Here is a 20,382-nt window from a genome sequence, read left to right as displayed (position 1 = left end):
TATGAAATCTTGCAACAGGTTGGTAAGGTTGAATATGAGTTGAGGTTTCCTACTGAATTGGCTTCGATTTTCATCCGGTTTTCCATGATTCCATGCTTAAGAAATGTATCTGTGATCCCGAGTCTATTCTTCCTATTGATGGTCTTGGTGCGAAGGATAAACGCTCTTATGAGGAGGTTCCGGTTTAAATCCTTGATAGGCAAGTAAAAAAGTTAAGGAATAAGGAAGTAGCTTCCGTAAAGGTGTTATTGATAAATCACCTAGTTTTTTTTTTTGCGTCTGTAGAAAAGTTTCCAGGAAGCTACCGTATGAATCTATGAATATGTTTTCTACTATGTATACAACAGAGAGTTACACATTACCAAGAAAAAAGAAAAAAGAAAACCCCGCTACACATATATAGGGAGAAAAAGCACTCGCCTGCACGACTCTATTCAAAACTCCCCATCTACTAGCTGTTAGAAGCACTGGACACTATGTTATCACCTTCTGTTTCCAGTGTAGCTGCTACAGGACTGCCACTTGCTGATGCGGGTATTTTATCTGTAGTAGATCCACCGACTTGTTTGACCGAATCAACATCAGCCAAAGAAGTTGTGGAACCAAGGTTAGGGGTACTTGTACCAGAGACACGATCATCAAGTTTCTTAGGCCTATTTAGGGCATGGCAATGCGGGCAATAGTAGGTTATGTATGGAAAGTCCTCTTTCCTGGCTAACCCATTGTGCATATGGCAATTGCCACAGATGAGTGCATATGACTGGGTTGGATCCTCTCCCACAAGCAATGCTGCAATTCGTGCAATCCATCCTCCATCTTGTGTGCTGGAACCTGGTGGATTGTAATGCTCAACAACTGTTTGCTGATGCTGCATCATATCAGAACCTTCAAGCTGTGCCTGTTGAAGCATTTCTGCACCAGGATGATATATTACAGCACTCTCTGGACTACTAGACCTTGCCTGCTTCCTATTTCTCAGCCCATTAGATTGCACAACTTCAACATCGTTGCTCTTCCCGTAGGGACATTATGCTTAGTGTCATCTCCCACATACACTTTCAAGCCAGTATCTGTACAAAGCTTGGATGCAAGGACAGTGGCTGCAGCTGCCTTAGCTGCTAGGTTGGGTTCATATCTCTGAATGAGCTGTTGCGTTATATAGTAATTTGTCTTCTCTTTGAGTTCCTCAATCTTGGCTTGCCTTTCAGCTCGTAGTTTTTCTAGCGTTTTCTGGTCCTTACGTTCACACATCCTTGTAAAACTTCCAATCGCTGAATATGTAATGAAGGATAAGCCAGGCAACAGAAACATTGGTAAAACTAGCAATGCCCTCATTTTCCAGTTCAGGTCAAGGGATCGTGTTGTCATGATAGCATAACCCACTGCAATAACCTCAAAAATCACAGAAAGTACAATGAGATGCCTTGTCATCCTTCTCCAATTTTGGGACCGCTTATTGATTCTGGCAATAACAGCAGCCTCCTCCTTGGAAATATGCTGCAATCTCTTCTCAAAATCATCCTTTTTGGACCTAAATAAACTATTCCATATCATCGAAAAAAATCCCTTCTTTTTCTTCTTTTTTGTCTTTTTTTCATTATCAGTAGATGATGCCACAGGTTCAGTCTCAGCAACATCAACATGTTCTTTTATAGGCTCAGCAACCATTTCCTTGATTAAAGCCGATCGATTGTTGAATGCTCGGAAGCAAATCGATTGGCGAAGGAAATATTGGAAATCAAAAACAGAGGTGAAACAGTAGATCGGAAGGCCCTGAGAAGAAGGTAAGAATAAATAGTCGGGATTAAAATGAATGAATGATGGCCATAATGGCTTTGCTTAGCGGGTCAATTTTCCCTATTTTTTAAAACGTGAGACCATGTACGGCTACAACGCGGTGCGTGTTAGGGACCTGTAAATCACCTAGTTGTGGATGCAACATTGGAGGCCGAGGCCGACATGAAGTCCCATTACCCTCATCTATTTGATAACTAAGGTTTTTTGTTCTTACTATTAATGAAATTAATAACTAAAAATTGAAGTCGCTTGATTTTTGGTGAAGTTTTTAAAAAATGTGCATTTTTGAAGTCATTAAGGTGAAGTTACAGTGAAAATGTGCATATTGACTTGAAAATTTGCAATTCTTCTTGTTTTGAGTTATGTTGTGCATTTTATTATGGCGAGTCTTTATTAAATGATATGTAGCATGTTGATAAGTTAAGATTTGGCTTAATTGACTTATACATGATATGTTGAGCTCTTGTTATTGTGAAAAGGAAATTCCTCATAATGTGACGTTAAGTCTTATTTGTCGTAATTGAAGTTTTGAATTTCCTTGTGTAAATGATATGATTTATGTTGTTCTATTTTGTTGTTTGTTGGGCTGCTAGACTTGAGTGTATTCCTTCTATCAAAAGATTTTTATTGTCATTCGGGATGAATGTTCCTAGGGGGGGGGGAGGGGTGAATAATGGAACACTTCAAAAATCTAAGGCATGTCCAGGATCCAAACATGAGTGTCATAAGGTTATACACTGTTTAAGGTCTATTTTAATGAATATAAGTCATTTAGAGAGTCTAGAAACCAAAACGTCCATGACTTCTGTAAACTAGTTCAATGAGGTGATACCGTGCCTTATCGTATTTGACTAGTTGTAGGAGTTATCAAATAATGAAAATTGGTGGAAGTACGTATAACATGCGTAGGATTTAATACAGATTTGAAACGTGCGGGCACAACTCCCAAAAGAACAACCAAGGGCCCTTGAGGAGGACCCTTGAATTTTGAGGTCAAAGGACTGCCCAAGGCAGTGTGCACAGACGAGTGCCATAGACGGGGCGTGTGTCAATCGACGGGGAGTCGATGGTCACATAGAAAAAATCTTGGAATGGTTATTTTTCATAGTCTCTAACCAAAATGATGGACCAACAGGATGGAGGGTCCTGTGGCCGTCATCTCACAGACAGATCGTTGGTCGGGGTCTCGTCTCTGAGGACCTCTTTCGCTGCACGTTTTGAATTATTTCATTTAATTAGTTGTCTTAGTTAGGAGGTTAATTAGGGATTAGGGGAGGTCTAAAAAAATTATTTAACCACCTATATGAAGCCCCTAGGCTAATTAGACTAACCTAAGCTCTCATAATTTCCCAAACCCAAAACTCTCTTCCTTCTCTCTTCTTTTCCTCTCCCAAAGAAACCCCATTGAAGACTAAGCTATACGTGGGGTCAAGGTCAGAAAAGTGTCGATATTCTCCATCAATATTCATAAATTAGTAATGTATGCGATTCCTCTTTACCTTTGAGACCTCTTTCCTCGAAGGGTTCTATCAAATTGATTTCAAAAGTTGGTTTCATCCATTACGAAATTGATGTTGTAAATTTAATTTTTAATGATTTTTTCTGGATATTATGAATATATTAACATGTATTTTAACTCAATTATGTTATATCTTTATGAATTGGTCTAGTTTGTAGAAGATGACCCATTCCCCTTAACCCTAGGTTATGGTCTTGATATGAATGGTGTACTGTTGGTTTAATTGAATTAGTTATTGGTTGAATTACTACTAGATAATGTTATTTTATAAATTATAAATATATTAAGATGAATTCGAGTCCTATCATGCTAGTTCTTCAGTAATTGATCTAGTTTATGAAGTACATTATGAATTTGACCTAAGTCTATTATCTTAAGCTATGAACTAGTAATGAATTATGATGTAGTGAATCAATTGGCTTTACTATCATGTTTGTTATAGATATGTGATGATATTATACCCTTTTTGGGTTAAGTTAAGGATTTATGGTAAGACCTTAATGATGGATTATGAATAAGACTTGGTAAGTCTTATGATCTCAACTCTTTACATCAATTATGGTTATTTGTGGTTAAGTGATGATGTTTTATTGAAGTATGTCTTGTGATGATTTACCAATGTTCCTTATCATGATATAAAAATGTTAATGTGCTAACCTTACCTATATGAATTGTAATGAAAGAACAATACTCATGCAATTCATATTGAGCTATGATGATGATGATGTTTATAAAGTTAGACCCTATGCCTTACATTAAGTTATGAAGATTAACAAATGTATTGAAGACTTTTCAAAAGGGACTCTTGGTTAGCACCGAGTGAACTAGAGTGAGGGGTGTCGCTTCCCACATCGATAATGTAGGATCACAATAGTACTCTTGAGATTGGAGATCATAATGCATGTCACATAAAGAGGATCCCAACTATATCTGCTAGTTCTTGAACTATTTTCCCCCATAGGAATACTAGCTAGTGGATCCACGTAGTTGCAATGTTCACTTTTTGGTACTACCTTGGCAAGTAGTCCACCTTCTTTCTGTGTAGGGTTTCATGACACCGAATTCCACATTGGCTCATGTGGTCTACGTCTGTTAGGTCAATATGTTCCTAAAAGGTAAAATTAACTAAAGATATGAACTCTAACTAAGATGACCTAAGATGTTTAGCTTTGTATAGGTAGGCATATGGGACTCCACCTATACATTGCACTTGTTAGCCTTAAGGGAAGTCTTAGGCGGACGTTCTTATGTATGCATATGCTTATAAATGTAAATGATTATGTATATGATGAACTTCCAAGTTAATGACACTATGTGATGATAATTACTCTTATGAGTATGTATTTTGTCTCTATTGCTAAAGTAAGATACTATGTACTCTTAATGATATGCTATGAGAAGTTGGACATTGGTTATGGATCTTTCTTGGTTTACTCTATTAGGTAAGGTTATTTGGCTTTACTTAGTCATTGGAAAAGTGGGATTAAAAAAGGTCATGAGTAATGGTCTTGCTTTGTTTATTTTTAAATGTACTCATATTCATGCTTGTTCATATTATGACTTGATGATAGAGTTACTTTGATTATTTGTTCAATTATATGATATGTATTTTGACTTGTGTAGACTTAGCATTGTTGGTCTTGTTATGTACATGTCTATGACTTAAGGAATATGTCTTATTGATTGGTATGATTTTCATGAATGGGCATAAGGATTTCTAAATGTAAAGTAGCCTGTTAAAAATGAAATGTCCCTTTTAGGCATGATTTCTTGATATGTGTTCATATGGTCTCATACTTAGTACAAGTGGTGTACTAACTCCGTTTGTTCCTTTTCTCCAACATTTTAGGTTTGGGTCGTTAAAGGGATTTTGGAGACGACTTAAAAGAAGACTTGGAATTCTTAATCATCCAAGTTAAGTAGGTCCTCACATTCCGAGCGAAATGCCACTATCAAGCCTATAATGTTTCTTTACTTTTTAGACTCGAATGCTCTTTCCTTTCATTTGGATACTAAACATTGTATGACCTATATGTGGTCTTATTGTATTGATGTATGGGATATACTCTTATTAGATGGTTACGAGATGAGATTACTAATTGAGACTATTCTATATTCTATATGTCTATATGCAACAAAAGTAGAAGACTATGTAATCTTCATATATGAAGGGTCTACGTATACTCGATATAATTATACTATGTGTATGTAGAGGTCTATGTAAGCCTCCATGTAGTAGTAACAAAAACTTTTAAATTTTTGCTAATTTTGACCTATGAATGTGTAATGATGTTGTTGGTGTGAAAATATTATCCTTAGAATTTTACCTAGGGCTCTGATACAAATTTGTCACGACCGAAATCCATACCCCAGACGAGACTGGCGTCGTTGACCTTTCATAGGTCGCAGACAAACCTACATACGTCATGTTTACTTCATGTAGGTTAGTTTTTGTGGAAAATTTGTAACTTTTTATTATTTAACATTCGTATAAGATATTCTACTTAAACTCATAATGTTCACAATAAACCATCCAACATTAAGATCATCAAATGAAATAAATAGTTCATTGATGCTTGCCAAAACGGCACCAATAAAAAATCTGAAATGAAGAGGGAAATGAAACACTAGTGGAACATGCTCCACTAGCTTAGGCCTAAATCTAAACTAGATAATAACAGTTGTATCAGATAGTTGTAACGTTGTACCGTACGATCTAATGTCCACCTGTGTCTAGACCTAAAAATAGATAATTGTATGGAATTAGTACACACTTATACTAAATATGGACATATGCAAGCACACACCAAGGACATGCATTAGTAAGAATATCTCTTTTCTAACAACATGATTTATGGAAAGTCAAAACAGTGGACTTGCAAAATTTGGATTAGGAAAGTCAATGGACCTGCCAAATTTTGATTAGGCTAGTCATGCCATGGGTGTAACATGCATCATAAAATTTATCATTTTGTAAACAGCACATAACATATTTCACATATCACATCACGTAGTTCATATCATTCTTTCATATGCGTTGAGACCTTGGAATCATGGACTTGACATTAGGACTTCCTAAAATGAGGGACAAACATATAGGACCTTAACTAGGGACCCTTCTTTAGCAAACACAGAGTCTCCTTCATTCATTCATACGTACTTCATTTTTCATTCTTTTATATACTAGTGTAATCACCAGTCATACCTATGATGTATTTTAAGACTCTCATCGGGTTTGTTTTGCAATGACCAAGAATAACCAGTGTCATTACTTAAGTCTAGCTCAACTCTTTATTAACCTATCCTTACACCTTTGGTATTGTTCATTTCATTTTGTGCATCATTGGAGGCTGGCCTCATTCATTCTTTGGGAACTTTAACTTTTACCGACATAGATCATGTGAGCAAATGAAATCCAGTGTCTTCCCCACATCGAAAAGAGGTGGAATCACCAGCAAAAGTTACCTAAAACATGCTAGTGTGTATAGGGGATTGAACCCTACCAGATCACTATATTGGCACTACTGGTTCGAAGACTAGGTTATATAAGGAGACACATACCCGGCATGCCGGACAGTCTCATCTAATGAGAGTTACGTGAACCTCCTTCCTTCCCAAAAGAAGGCATCACCACTCATAGCTAGCCTATCGGTGCCCAGTATAAAGTTCCATTACATTCAAATCATACATCATAGAATCTTTCTTCTATCATGAGGACTTCATAGCTCATTAAATGATTTCTCATCTCATCATTAATACTAAGTACGCATTAACTTCATTTCTTTCATTAGAGTGTTCATAGAGATTGGTCTCTTCATTAACTATACACTCTCATAGGTGAGTACGTTTTGGTAACATCTACTTAGGCTCATTTTAGATTGCTCTCATCTTTCACATTAGCCTATTATAATGTTGTCACCACAATTATTAACTTTAGAATATTTTCTCTTCATAATTACTCACCCTTTTACATGAATGTTCATTTCATCATATGCCAATGCAGTTGGCCATTTAGTGCGTTTCACACTCTTACTGAACCCCTTCTAGGTTTTACATCATTTCATCACGTACATCTTAGGTTCACTTACTTTTAAACTTATTCTAGACTTATGAGTCAACGCATACAAGCCATGATACTTCATTCATAGTTTGTCCAAATGATTCATGTTTACCCAAGATTATGTGGTACAAGACTTATGCATCTTGTAGATATGCCAAGATATTTATTTTGATCTTTAGAGGCAGCAGTCATTAAATATTTGATTACATATGACTTATGTGTCAATACAGAATTGGGCAAGGGAACCCGATTTTGAATCCCTTGAACAACACTTAATTGTATTTTAAACTTGATAATTGCATTTTTCAGATTTGGGAGACCCTAGTTTGAGTCCTACCAACCCCATAATATTTCATTCTTGTTCTCCTCCCCTTTTTCGTTTTAAGGCAAAGAGGTTGTGGGTTCAATCCCCCACAAGCTCATTATTTTTCTTTTAATTTATCTCTTTACTTTCTCACCTATCCAAGAGGTTGTGGGTTCAATCCCACTCTCCACATTTATTTTATTCTTTATTTTTCTCCTAACTCTCTCATCCATTCATGAGGTTGTGGGTTCAATCCCCACTCTACACATTTTGTTTTCTCCTTTATTTTTCTCCTAACTCTCTCATCCATTCAAGAGGTTGTGGGTTCGAATCCCCACAACCTCACCTTATTTTAATTTACATTTTCTCCTTAACTTCTCAATCTTCCATGAGGTGGTGGGTTCGAATCCGAATCCTATCATGATTTTTATTATTCAAAATTTCTCTTTAATCTCTTGTTTGGCTGAGAGGTTGTGGGTTCGAATCCCACACCGCTCCTTATTTTTCCATAATTCATGTAGTGAGGTCCTGGGTTCAATCCCCACTGACCTCACATGTTTTTAATTTATTTTAAAATTCTCGAACCTCAAGTGTTTTGGCCGAAACTCTATCACCAAGTGCTGCAAAATTTGACTAAATTTTCTAGCCTTGATTTAACAACAATACAGTCGTTTTGTGGTATTTTCACAATTTGTTTAATGCGTTTTTAAGTGCAGATTCATTGTTGTTTTATCTTAGAAGTTTCCACTTAAGATCAGCCACCTTACACTTAATTTAAACATCACAAATCACACATCTTATGTACCTTAAATCCAATAATTAAACTATCCATTTTAAGGCTTCAAAACGGAGAACAACAACAAACTTTTTACACATTGCACCATATCATCTTCGGTTGACATGATTGAACATGCTTGTTATTTCCAAACACAAAATCACAAAGAACATAATATTTCAAACTTAGCTACCAGCAACCATATTAAAGGGGACTAGGGACAAGGAATATAATATTTCTAACCTAATTTAGATTGAAATCGGAAGGAGACTAGGGACAAGGAATTCGACAATAAAGGGGACAACCCTAGTTTCATACGTTGTATTTTGTAAAAAGAAATTTCTCTTGGAGGAAGGATTCCAAGAGAGAAAACCCATACCTTTCCTTGGTGTTGTTCAACACTCAATGTTTCTGCCCAAAATCACCACCAACCCAACGTCCAGCACAGAAACGTCAAAATTACTCGTGGAGAATGTCACGTTTAGCTTTACTTTGATGGATTGTTTTTATCATTTGTATTTTTATAAGATCATAAAGTGTGAAAAACTTTGTTATTATTTCTAATTTGCTTTCTTTGTTAACAGAGAAAACGTGAAAACAGATGTGAGAGGTAGACGGATAAGCCTGAAGAGAGAAGTGTAGGCAGTGTCCCCTTAGAACTAGGACTTGGTTGCATGAATTAGTCGAATTAATTACTAATTAATAATCAATAAATAAAAATCTGATTTTCATATTTTCTTAAATCAACAATTAATTATTAATTGTTTATATCAATCTACCAAATTAATTAAAACAAATGAAATCGTTGCTCCCACAAAGGTTCGAACCCAGGTGGAGCAAGATTTTGCTTCATGCGCAATTTTGGCCCTCTTTACCAAAAATGCCCCTCCACCATATTAATTAAATATTTATTTACATATTTAGAGTAATTCCGATACTATCCTTAGCCTGGAAAAAGGCCATTTTTCCTCAAGACCTTCCGATCTTAAGATTTCCCCTTTTTATGTCCGGTAATGACTCATCCGGCCAAATCTTCATATTCGGGAGCCCTACATGGATGGATTTTAAATTTCCTAGCTCAAGTAACTCCCCATGTTAGTAGTCTTGGCTGTTTCAAGGGTTCAGAGGCCGGTTTCTACACGAATCAATCCATCTAAACCCGGTCTAATTGTAGGCATTCTAGACACATTAGGCATTATTTATCTTATACATTTTTGGGTTGTTACATTATCCCCCCACCTTAGGAACATTCTTCCCCGAATGACACTATTAAATATTTTACGTAATGCCAAAAAGATCATAACATACTTACTACACAAAATCAAGCAATCGCAACAAAAAATTGAGAGATGAGGAAACTTAGACCTTAGAGTACAAAGTCTAACCTCAAGAGCTGAACAAATGGGGATAGCGGGATATTATATCGGCCTCGGCCTCCCACGTAACACCCTCAACAAGATGGTTCCTCCACAATACCTTCACTGTGGCAACATCATTGTTTCTCAGCTGCCTCACCTGTATGTCTAGAATCTCAACAGACATCTCCTCATAGGACAAGTCTTCATCAAACCCAAACCTTCAATAGGTAGAACCGATGCTAGATCACCCAGGCACTTTTTCAACATGGACACATGAAAGACTGGATGAAAAGAAGCTAGCTCCGTGGAAATGCCAACTCATAAGCCACCTTACCCACACGCTTTAGGAACTCATATCGCCCAACATACCTCAGACTCAACTTCCCCTTCCATCCAAACCTCATCACCCCTTTCAGAGGTGATGTCTTCAAATAGACCTGGTCATCAATATCAAACTCTAAAGTCCGCTTCCTGTTATCTGCATATGACTTTTTCCGACTGTAAGCCGTATCCGACCTGTCTCTAATCACTCTGATCTTATCCAAGGCCTCATGAATGATCTCTGGACCCAATATGGATGACTCTCCAACCTTAAACCACCCAAATGGAGACCTCACTTCCTACCATACAGTGCCTCAAACGGTTCAATCCCAATGCTGGAGTGATAGATTTTATTATACGAGAACTCTATCAATGGCAAATGGTCATCCCATCTACCTCTGAAGTCAATCAAAACACGCCCTCAACATGTCCTCAACTGTATGAATGGTGCTCTCAGCCTGCACATCAATCTGCGGATGAAGGAACTACTAAGCTTCACCTGCGTGCCTAAAATCTTTTGGCATGATCTCTATAAATGTGAAGTGAACTGAGCTCCTTTTATAAAATGATAGACAAAGGAATCTCATGCCATATCACGATCTCATCAATGTAGACTCTTTCATAGTCCTCAACACTGTAAGTAGACTTCACAAGGATAAAGTGGGCAGACTTAGTCATTCTTTCCATAATAACCCATATGGAGTCATGCTGCTACCTAATCTTCGGAAGACCAACCACGAAGTCCATATTAATGGCTTCCCACTTCCAAGTAGCAATCTCCATAATCTGATCCAGAACGCCAGGCTTAAGATGATCTGCCTTAACCCATTGACAGTTAGGACACTTGGCCACATATTTAGCAATGTCCTTCTTTATGCCATGTCACCAATAAATCTTCTTAATATAATGATACATCTATGTGGAACCTGGATGTATGGAATATCTGGAACCATGGGCCTCTGTAATGATCCTAGTCCGCAAATCATCCACATTTGGTACACACATCCTATCCTGGTACCTAAGTATGACGTCATCTCCCAAAGCAAAAGACACATTAATCATAACCAACACTGATTCCTTCAGCTCCATCAACAAAGGATGAAGATGTTGACCCTCCTTGACTTCAACTAATAAGGATGATTAAGAAGTAGGATGAACTGAAACACCCCCACTAGTAGAGTAAACTAACCGCACACCCCGTCTGGCCAGTCTGTGTATATCTTTCACAAACTCCTTCTTCTCATTCTCAACGTGGGTTTTACTTCCGATGGTCATCCTACTCAAAGCATCAGCTACAAAGTTTTCCTTACCTGGATGGTTGTGGACATTCATGTCATAGTCCTTCAACAGCCAATCATCTCCAATGACGTAGATTTAACTTCCTCTATGTAAACACGTACTTGAGACTCTTGTGGTCTCTAAACACATCCACATGTACTCCATACAGGTAGTGCCTCCACATATTCAGTACAAACACCACCGCTACCAACTCTAAGTCATGAGTTTGATAGTTCTTCTCATGCACCTTGTGTTGTCTGGGATCATAGGCTATCACATTACCACCCTGCATAAGAACACAACCGAAACCAACCCTAGATGCATCAAAATATACAGTATAATTCTCACCACACTTAGGCAAGGTAAGCACCAGGGCTGAAGTGAGTCTATCCTTGATATCTTAGACACTTTTCACAAGTCTCCACCCATAAAACTTGACTTTCTGCTTCGTCAAGTTTTTGATTGGGGAGGCAATGGAAGAAAACCCCTCCATGAACCTGCCATAGTAACCAGCCAATCCCAAGAAGCTAAAAATATCGGTGGGAGTAAGAGGTTTTGTCCAATTCTTAACAACCTCAGTCTTCCTAGGATCTAGCTCTACACCTTTATCGGACACCACATGACCTAGGAAGGTCACTTATCTGAGCCAGAATTCACATTTTCTGAATTTAGCATATAGATGATGTTGTCTAAGTACCTGCAAGGTTAGTCTCAAGTGTTGTTCATGCTCTTCCTTGGTCTTAGAGTAGATGAACGAAGGATTCAAGGTATTCATGGAAAACTCTATTCATGAGGTCCATAAATGCAGCAGCTGCATTAGTGAGACCAAATGACATCATTAGGAACTCATAGTGACCATAACGGGTACGAAAGGCTGTCTTTGGGATATCTTCATCCCTAACTCTAAGATAATGATACCCTGATCGAAGATGAATCTTTGAGAAGAAACTAGACCCTTGGAGTTGGTCAAACAAATTATCTATACTGAGGAGTGGATAATTATTCTTGAAATTGACCTTGTTGAGCTGCCAATAATCGATACACATTCTAAGGGTTCCATCTTTCTTTTTCACAAACAACACTGGAGCTCCCCAAGGGGATATGCTCGGATGAATGAAACCCTTATCAATTAGATCTTTAAACTGCAGCTTCAACTCTTTGAGTTAAGTTGGAGCCATTCTGTAAGAGGAATTGAAATTGGTTTAGTACCTAGTTCTAAGTCGATACCAAAGTCAATCTCTCTAGAGGGAGGAAATCCAGGCAAATCATCAGTAAATACATCTTGAAACTCATTCACTACAGGAACAGAGTCTACAGATGGAATGTCATGATGTAAATCATTAACTCTCACAAGATGACAACATAACCCCTTGGACAAAATAACCCCTTGGACATCATTTTATTGGCCTCACGGTTCGAAATCAAAGGATTAGGATGACTCGGTACCCCTCCCAAACCAGCTCTTTTTCATTAATGAAACGAAACCTCACAACCCTACTACAACAGTCCATACAAGAATGACAACTATGAAGCCAGTCCATGCCAAGAGTATCATCAAAATCATGCATAGGTAATTCAACCAAGTCTGCACACATTGTCGTACCACATACAACTATTGGGCAACCTTTGTATGTCCTATTAGTCCTTACATTTTCCCCTAAAGGTGTACTAACCTGTATAGTATCATGCAGAACTTCAGGCAATATTTCAAAAGTGAGAGCAAGCAAAGGAGTTACAAACGAAAGAGTAGACCCTGGATCAACTAAAGCATAAACATAAGTTGAGAATACTTGCATCTTACCTATGACAACATCAGCGGACTTGTCCTTCTCCTCCCTACCCTTTAGAGCGTAGAACCTGTTCCTCTTAGTAGGCTCAGCTGCTGTACCCTGTGGGTTAGGCATAGGCTGAGCATTACCTCCAGACAGACCCCTGTTCTGTGGGCAGTCCCCTACCATATGTCAACTCTTACCGCATCTGTAACAGGCAGTAGTGCCCTGTGTGCACTCTCCGTTGTGAGCACTGCCACACATAGCACAGTCCTTACTTTGACGCTCCACATAATCTCCATTACCTTTCTTGGGCTCAGCTCTGCCTCCTCTGGGTGCGGCACTCCTCTAGAAGTTATAGTTCCCATAGTCTATTGCCCCTTATTGAACTTGGTCTATTCATGACCACCGATGTTTATCCTGTTTCCTCCATTGGTAGGACCTGCTTGATCAGAAGGCTTAGGCATCCTCGCATCATGAATGCCCCTCCTCTTACAGTTGTACTCTTCCTGTTTGTTATGCACCATCCGCCTGGAGAGGTCCATGTTATCGTGGAGCATCGCAGACCGATACTCCTCTTCCAGATCTCCGGTGATCCCTGTGAGGAACCTGCTCATCTCATACCTGCTGATTGACACTAGGGAAGTGGCATCCCTGGAAAGCTTAACGAACTTTAGGGAATACTCCCTGACTTTCATATCTCGTTGCTTCAGGTTGATAAATTCCTTAACCTCGTCTTCCCTCATCACCCTGGGGAAGAATATCTCCAGAAAATCTTTCTTAACTAGCTCGCACGTGACCGTAACTCCGCTCAACGCCCGACTATCTTTCCACATCTTGCACTAAGTTAGTGAAACATCCTTGAGCTGATTGGAAGCTAGCTCAGCCTTCTCAATATCTTTGGCCCCCATGGATATCAAAATATTGTGGACCTCGTCCACAAAAATTTGGGGATCCTCTGAAATTTGTGACTCTGTAAATATAGGAGGATTCATCCTCGTTAAGTCTCGCAGCCTGTCAGCCAAGCTACGTACCGGTGGGTCCTCCCTCTACACATTTTGTCTATTGGACTGGTCCTGCATAGTGACGGCTTGAGCCATCTGAGCTAGAGTGGTCCGCACCTCAGCATTAGTCAACCCAGCTGGGTTAACTGGCATGGACACTCTTTCAGCTGGAGCCTGGGGTGGAACCTGATTGTTCCCAACAGCTGCTTCTCTCCTCTAAGCAATGTTTCTCCTAGTATTCATTCTTTGAAAACAATAAGATTTCATGTTAGACACGCTCAAACACTAAGAAATCAAACATTAGCAAAGTCACGATAAGATCAGAAGAAGGGATATTTTCCTATGCATCATGCAGTCTCTAATTCCGGATAGTGTTGCGATTCACTACCATGACTTAGAATCAACTCAATGTGGTTGATGTGAACTTATTATCCTCGGAATTTAACCTAGGGATCTAATACAAACTTTGTCACGACCAGAATCTAGAACCCAGACAAGACAGGCGTTGTTGACCACGCAGAGGTTGCAAACAAACATACATACATCATCTCTACTTCATCTAGGTTAATTTTTGCGGAAAATTTGAAATATTTATTAATTAACATTCGTATAAGATGTTCTACTTAAACTCATAAATGTTCACAATCAACCATCTAACATTAAGATCATCAAATTAAAGAAATAGTTCATAGCTGCATTAAATGTGTATTTGCCAAAATGGCACCAATACAAAGTGGGAAATGAAACACTAGTGGAACATGCTCCACTAGATAAGGCCTACATCTAAACTGGATAATAACAGTAGACAACTACAAAAGCATGAGGGCCTACCAAGTACGGATGAAAGCTCCACGTCCGAATAGCACTAACGTTGTACAGTACGATCTAATATCCACGTGTGCCTGCTCCAAAAAATATGGGCATATGCAAGCACACACCAAGGACATGCTTGAGTAAAAATACCTCTTTCCTAAAAACATGAGTTATGGAAAGTCAAATCAGTGGACTTGAAAAATTATGATTAGGAAAATCAATAGACCTGCCAAATTTAGATTAGGAAAGTCATGCCATGAGTGTAACACGCATCATCAAATTTATCATTTAGTAAACAGCACATAACACATTTAACATATCATATCACATAGTTCATATCATTCGTTCATATGCCATGAGATCTTGGAATCATGGACTTGACCTTAGGACTTCCCAAAATGAGGGCTCAACAAATGAGACCTCAACTAGGGAGCCTTTTTTAGCAAACACAGAGTCTTCTTCATTCATTCATATCTATTTCATATTTAATTCATTCATATACTAGTGTAATCACCAGTCATACATAGTATATAGTTTAATCTTATCATCAGGTTTGTTGTTCAATGACCAAGAATAACCTAGCGTCATTACTTAAGTCTATCTCACCTCTTGATTATCCTATCCTTACACCTTTGTATCGTTCATTTAATTATGTGCATCATTCGAGTCTTACATATTCATTTTTCAGGAACTTTAACTTTAACCGACATAGATCATGTGAGCATCATGAATTCCATTGTCTCTCCACACTGAAAAGAGGTGGAATCACCGGACAATGTGACCCAAAACATGCTAGCGTACATGGGAATTTAACCCCGCTAGATCCCTATATTGGCAGTATAGGTTCGAAGACTAGGAGATATAATGATACCCATAACCGGCATGTAAGACAGCCTCATCTCATGAGAGTTATGTGAACCTCCGCCCTTCTAAAAAGAAGGCATCACCGCTCATAGCTAGCCTACCGATGCTCAGTATAAAGTTCCATTACATTAAACTCATACATTATGGAAGCTGGCTTCTAGCATGAGGACATCATAGCTCATTAGATGATTTCTCATCTCATCATTAGTATTAAGTATGCATTAACTTTAATACTTTCATTAGAATGTTCATAGAGACTGGTCTCTTCATGAACTTTAAACTCTCGTACGTGAGTACGTTTTGGTAACATTTACTTAGGCTTATTTGATATTGCTCTCATCTTTCACATTAGCCTCTTATCATGTTGTCACAACATTCATTAGCTTTATCACATTTGCTCTTCGTACTTACTCACCCCTTTACATTATTGTTCATTTTATCATATGCCAATGCACTTGTCCATTTAGTGTGTTTCACACTCTTACTTAACCTCTTCTAGGTTTTACATCATTTCATCACATACATCTTAGATTCACTTACTTTTAAACTTATGCTAGACTTATGAGTCAACACATACAAGCCATGAGGCTTCATTCATAGTTTGTCTAAACGATTCATATTTACCAAATATTATGTGGTATAAGACTTATGCATCTTGTAGATATGACATGATATTGATTTTGATGTTTAGAGGCATCATTCATTAAATATTTGTTTACGTATGACTTATGTGTCAATACAGAATTGGGCTAGGGAACCCGATTTCAAATCCCTTGAACAACAATTAATCTTTTTTTAAACTTGATAATTGCATTTTTCAGATTTGGGAGACCCTAGTTCGATTCCCATCAACCCCATAACATTTCTTTCTTGTTCTCCTCCCCTTTTTCACTTTAAGGCAAGGAGGTTGTGGGTTCAATCCCCCACAAGCTCATTATTTTTCTTTTAATTTATCTCCTAAATTTCTCATTATCCATGAGGTTGTGGGTTCAATCCCACTTTCCACGTGTATTTTCTCCTTTATTTTTCTCATAACTCTCTCATCCATTCAAGAGGTTGTGGGTTCAATACCCACTCTGCACATTTTATTTTCATCTTTATTTTTCTCCTAACTCTCTCATCCATTCAAGACGTTGTGGGTTCGAATCCCCACAGCCTTATCTTATTTTAATTTACATTTTCTCCTTACCTTCTCATTCTGCCAAGAGGTGGTGGGTTCGAATCCCACTCCTCTCATTATTTTTTATTATTTCAAAATTTATCTTTACTCTCTTGTTTGGCCAAGAGGTTGTGGGTTTGAATCCCACACCTCTAATTTTTTTCAGCTTTCATATAGTGAGGCCTTGGTTTCAATCCCCACTGACCTCACATGTTTTAAATTTATTTTGAACTTCTCAAACCTCAAGTGTTCTGGCCGAAACTCCATCCAAGTGCATGAAATTTGACTAAATTGTCTAGCCTTTATTTAAGAACATTCATACATTCGTTTTGTGGTATTTTCACAATTTGTTTAACGTGTTTTTAAGTGTAGATTCATTGTTGTTTTAGCTTAGATTTTTTCCACCTAAGATAAGCCACCTTACACTTCATTTAAACATCACAAAGTACACATCTTATGTACCTTAATTACAATCATTAAACAAGCCATTTTAAGGCTTCAAAACGGAGAACAACAACAAATCTTTTACCCATTGCACCACATCATTTTCGGTTGACATCATTGAACATTCTTGTTATTTAAAAACACAAAATCACAAAAAACATCATATTTCACACTTAGTTACCAGAAACCATATCAACAACATGATTTCTAACCAAATTTAGATAAAAATCGGAAGGAGACTAGGGACAAGGAATTCGATAATAAAGGGGACAACCCTATTTTCGTACGCTGAATTTTGTAGAAAAAAATTTCTCTTAGAGGAAGGATTTCAAGAGATAAAAACATACCTGTTCTTGGTGTTGTTCAACACTCAAATTTTCTGCCCAAAATCACCACCAACCTAACGTCCAACAGAGAAACTCCCACCTTACCCGTCGAGAAGGTCACGTTTATCTTTACTTTGATGGATTGTTTTTGTCGTTTGTATTTCTACAAGTTCTTCAAGTGTGAAGAACTTTTGTTGTTATTTTGATTTTGTTGATGCTTTTGTTAACAGAGAAAATGTTAAAACAGATGTAAGAGGTAGATGGATTAGGGTGAAAGAAAGAGGTGTGAGGTAGTGTTCCCTTAGAAGTAGGATTTGTTGGTAAGACTTAGTCAAATTAATTACTAATTAATAATCAATAAATAAAAATCTAATTTTCATATTTTCTTAAATTAGACATTAATTATTTATTTATTAAATAAATCTACCAAATTAATTAAAACAAATCAAAACATTGCTCCCACCTAGTTTCGAACCCGGGTGGAGCAAGATTTTGCTTAATGGGCAATTTCGGCTCTCTCTACCCAAATTGCCCCTCCACCATATCAATAAATAATTAATTACATATTTTAGGGTAATTACTGTATTACCCTTTTCCTGGAAAAAGACCATTTTACCCCTAAACCCTCCAAAATTAAGTTTTCCCCTTTTTAAGTCCCGTAAAGACTCATCCGGGAAACTTCATATTCGGGAGCCCTACATGGCTGGACCCAGCCTTTCCTAGCTAAACTTACTCACCAGGTTAGTTGGCTTGCCTTTTCCAAGGGTTCATATTCCTGGTTCTACGTGCATCAATCCGTGTGAAAGTTGTCTAATCTTAGGCATTCTAGACACATTAGGTATTACTTATCTTATACATTTTTAAGGTTGTTACTACGATGACACCGGTTACGTCTAAGGGGTAATTCCGGATGTGACGATGAGACTGTAACAATGATAAATATTATGCATTTCTAAGGATTATTATGCCTAAGATTGCATAAGTAACTCTAACATCATTTATATCCAACTTGCTTTCTTGCATACATTAATAGCATTTATACAGTTAGTAACTCTACTAATTATCATCATATCATACAATACAAACAAACAATGACTATGTGATTTTAATTTAAGCAGATTATCACTTCCATCATTCTCAAATCCATTTGGTAACATGGTTTGGCCAAATTTCTTATGCCATTGTTTGGGTGATAGGTTTAGTCCATAAACTGACTTAACAAGTTCTCATACTTTTTTTCCTTACCAGGAACCATAAAACCATCAAGTTGTTCCATGCAGATTTCTTCCTCTTATTCTTCATTTAGTAAAGTGATTTTCACATTCATTAGATGAATTTTAATGTCATGTACCGCAACTAATGAATATTAACATCTGAATGGAAGTACTATAAGTTACTTACGAGTATATATCGACAAGATCAAGACCTCATTCTTGTATAAAGCCTTTGAAAAAAAGTCTTGCTTTATATTATTTAACAATTTTATCGTCTTTAATTTTCCTTCTAATGTTTCACTTTAAACTCAAATGTTTATCTTCTATAAGAAGATCAATCAACTTCCAATATGGTTTCTCAAAATTGCATAAATCTCACTTTTGATACAATCTTTCAAGAACTATGAGTCTAGAGAAGACACAAGAAATGCTACAAAATCATATTCGAAGGAAGTAGATGTCTTTTAACATTTACTAGTCCTCTGAATCTCTTTATTAAGTTCATTCTCTTTTTTTCTTTCCAAGGTAAACTTCACTAGACAACTCAAGTATAATTTTGAAGTTCACAATCACAGGTCCTATTTTAATCCTTTTAGGAACAGAAACTTGGACTTTGTAAAACCTCTAATATTTAGAAGTATTTCAAGTTGGATATCCTTCTTTTCCATTTCTCATATGAAATAGATTGTGTTCTGAATAAACAAAATTCTTTTCTTTTGAAAAGGTAAATTTTTTTGTTGTTCTCTTTTGCATTAAGAATAGTTCCTCCAGACAAGTTTTGTGGTAAACCAAAACTTTTAAATAATGCCTCCATCATTTCATCAGTGTTCGATTATTTTTTTCCATTTTGCAAATCCATTAAGATTAGGTTAATAGGACAGTACTTTGATGGATAAATCCATTTTCAAACATATTTCAGCAAAAGGACATTTATAATGTGTCACACGCAGAGCTTCCAACCTTGGTGGGACAGGCACTCGAAGACCATTGATGGTCCAAAGCAAACCTTTGGCCTTGTTTACTTACTCAGTGGAAGACTTAAAACACAAGAATAATCTAAATAAAGAACTTGTGAAATAAAATTAAAATGTCATAAAAGAAACATTCTACTAGACACAATGGCTACGCAAGTCTCATAGCTGAACATCTAAAAGACAAAGGCAAATGAATCATAACTAACTGTCTTACTATCTATGAAGCCTCTAAAAAAATTGAGATGGATGTTGCTAAAAAAAACCACAACAACCTAATGAACTGAATCTAAAATGAAGGCAATAAATAGAGTCCTCTAGAATGCAAACAGGCTCACTAAAAGACTGTGAACTGCTCATTGGATCAACGATGCGCCAGATGCTGATCCTAGTTACCTGCGTCTAC

General features: G+C 37.3%; 1 pseudogene; it reads right to left on the bottom strand.

The window, feature by feature from the left end:
* Positions 1-273: 273 nt before the first annotated feature.
* On the bottom strand, positions 274-1,710 carry LOC107022553 (annotated as a pseudogene).
* Positions 1,711-20,382: the final 18,672 nt, after the last annotated feature.

This window comes from Solanum pennellii, chromosome 6 (assembly GCF_001406875.1).
Source record: "Solanum pennellii chromosome 6, SPENNV200".
Classification (NCBI taxonomy): Eukaryota; Viridiplantae; Streptophyta; class Magnoliopsida; order Solanales; family Solanaceae; genus Solanum; species Solanum pennellii.
This window is presented reverse-complemented; position numbering and strand designations above follow the sequence as displayed.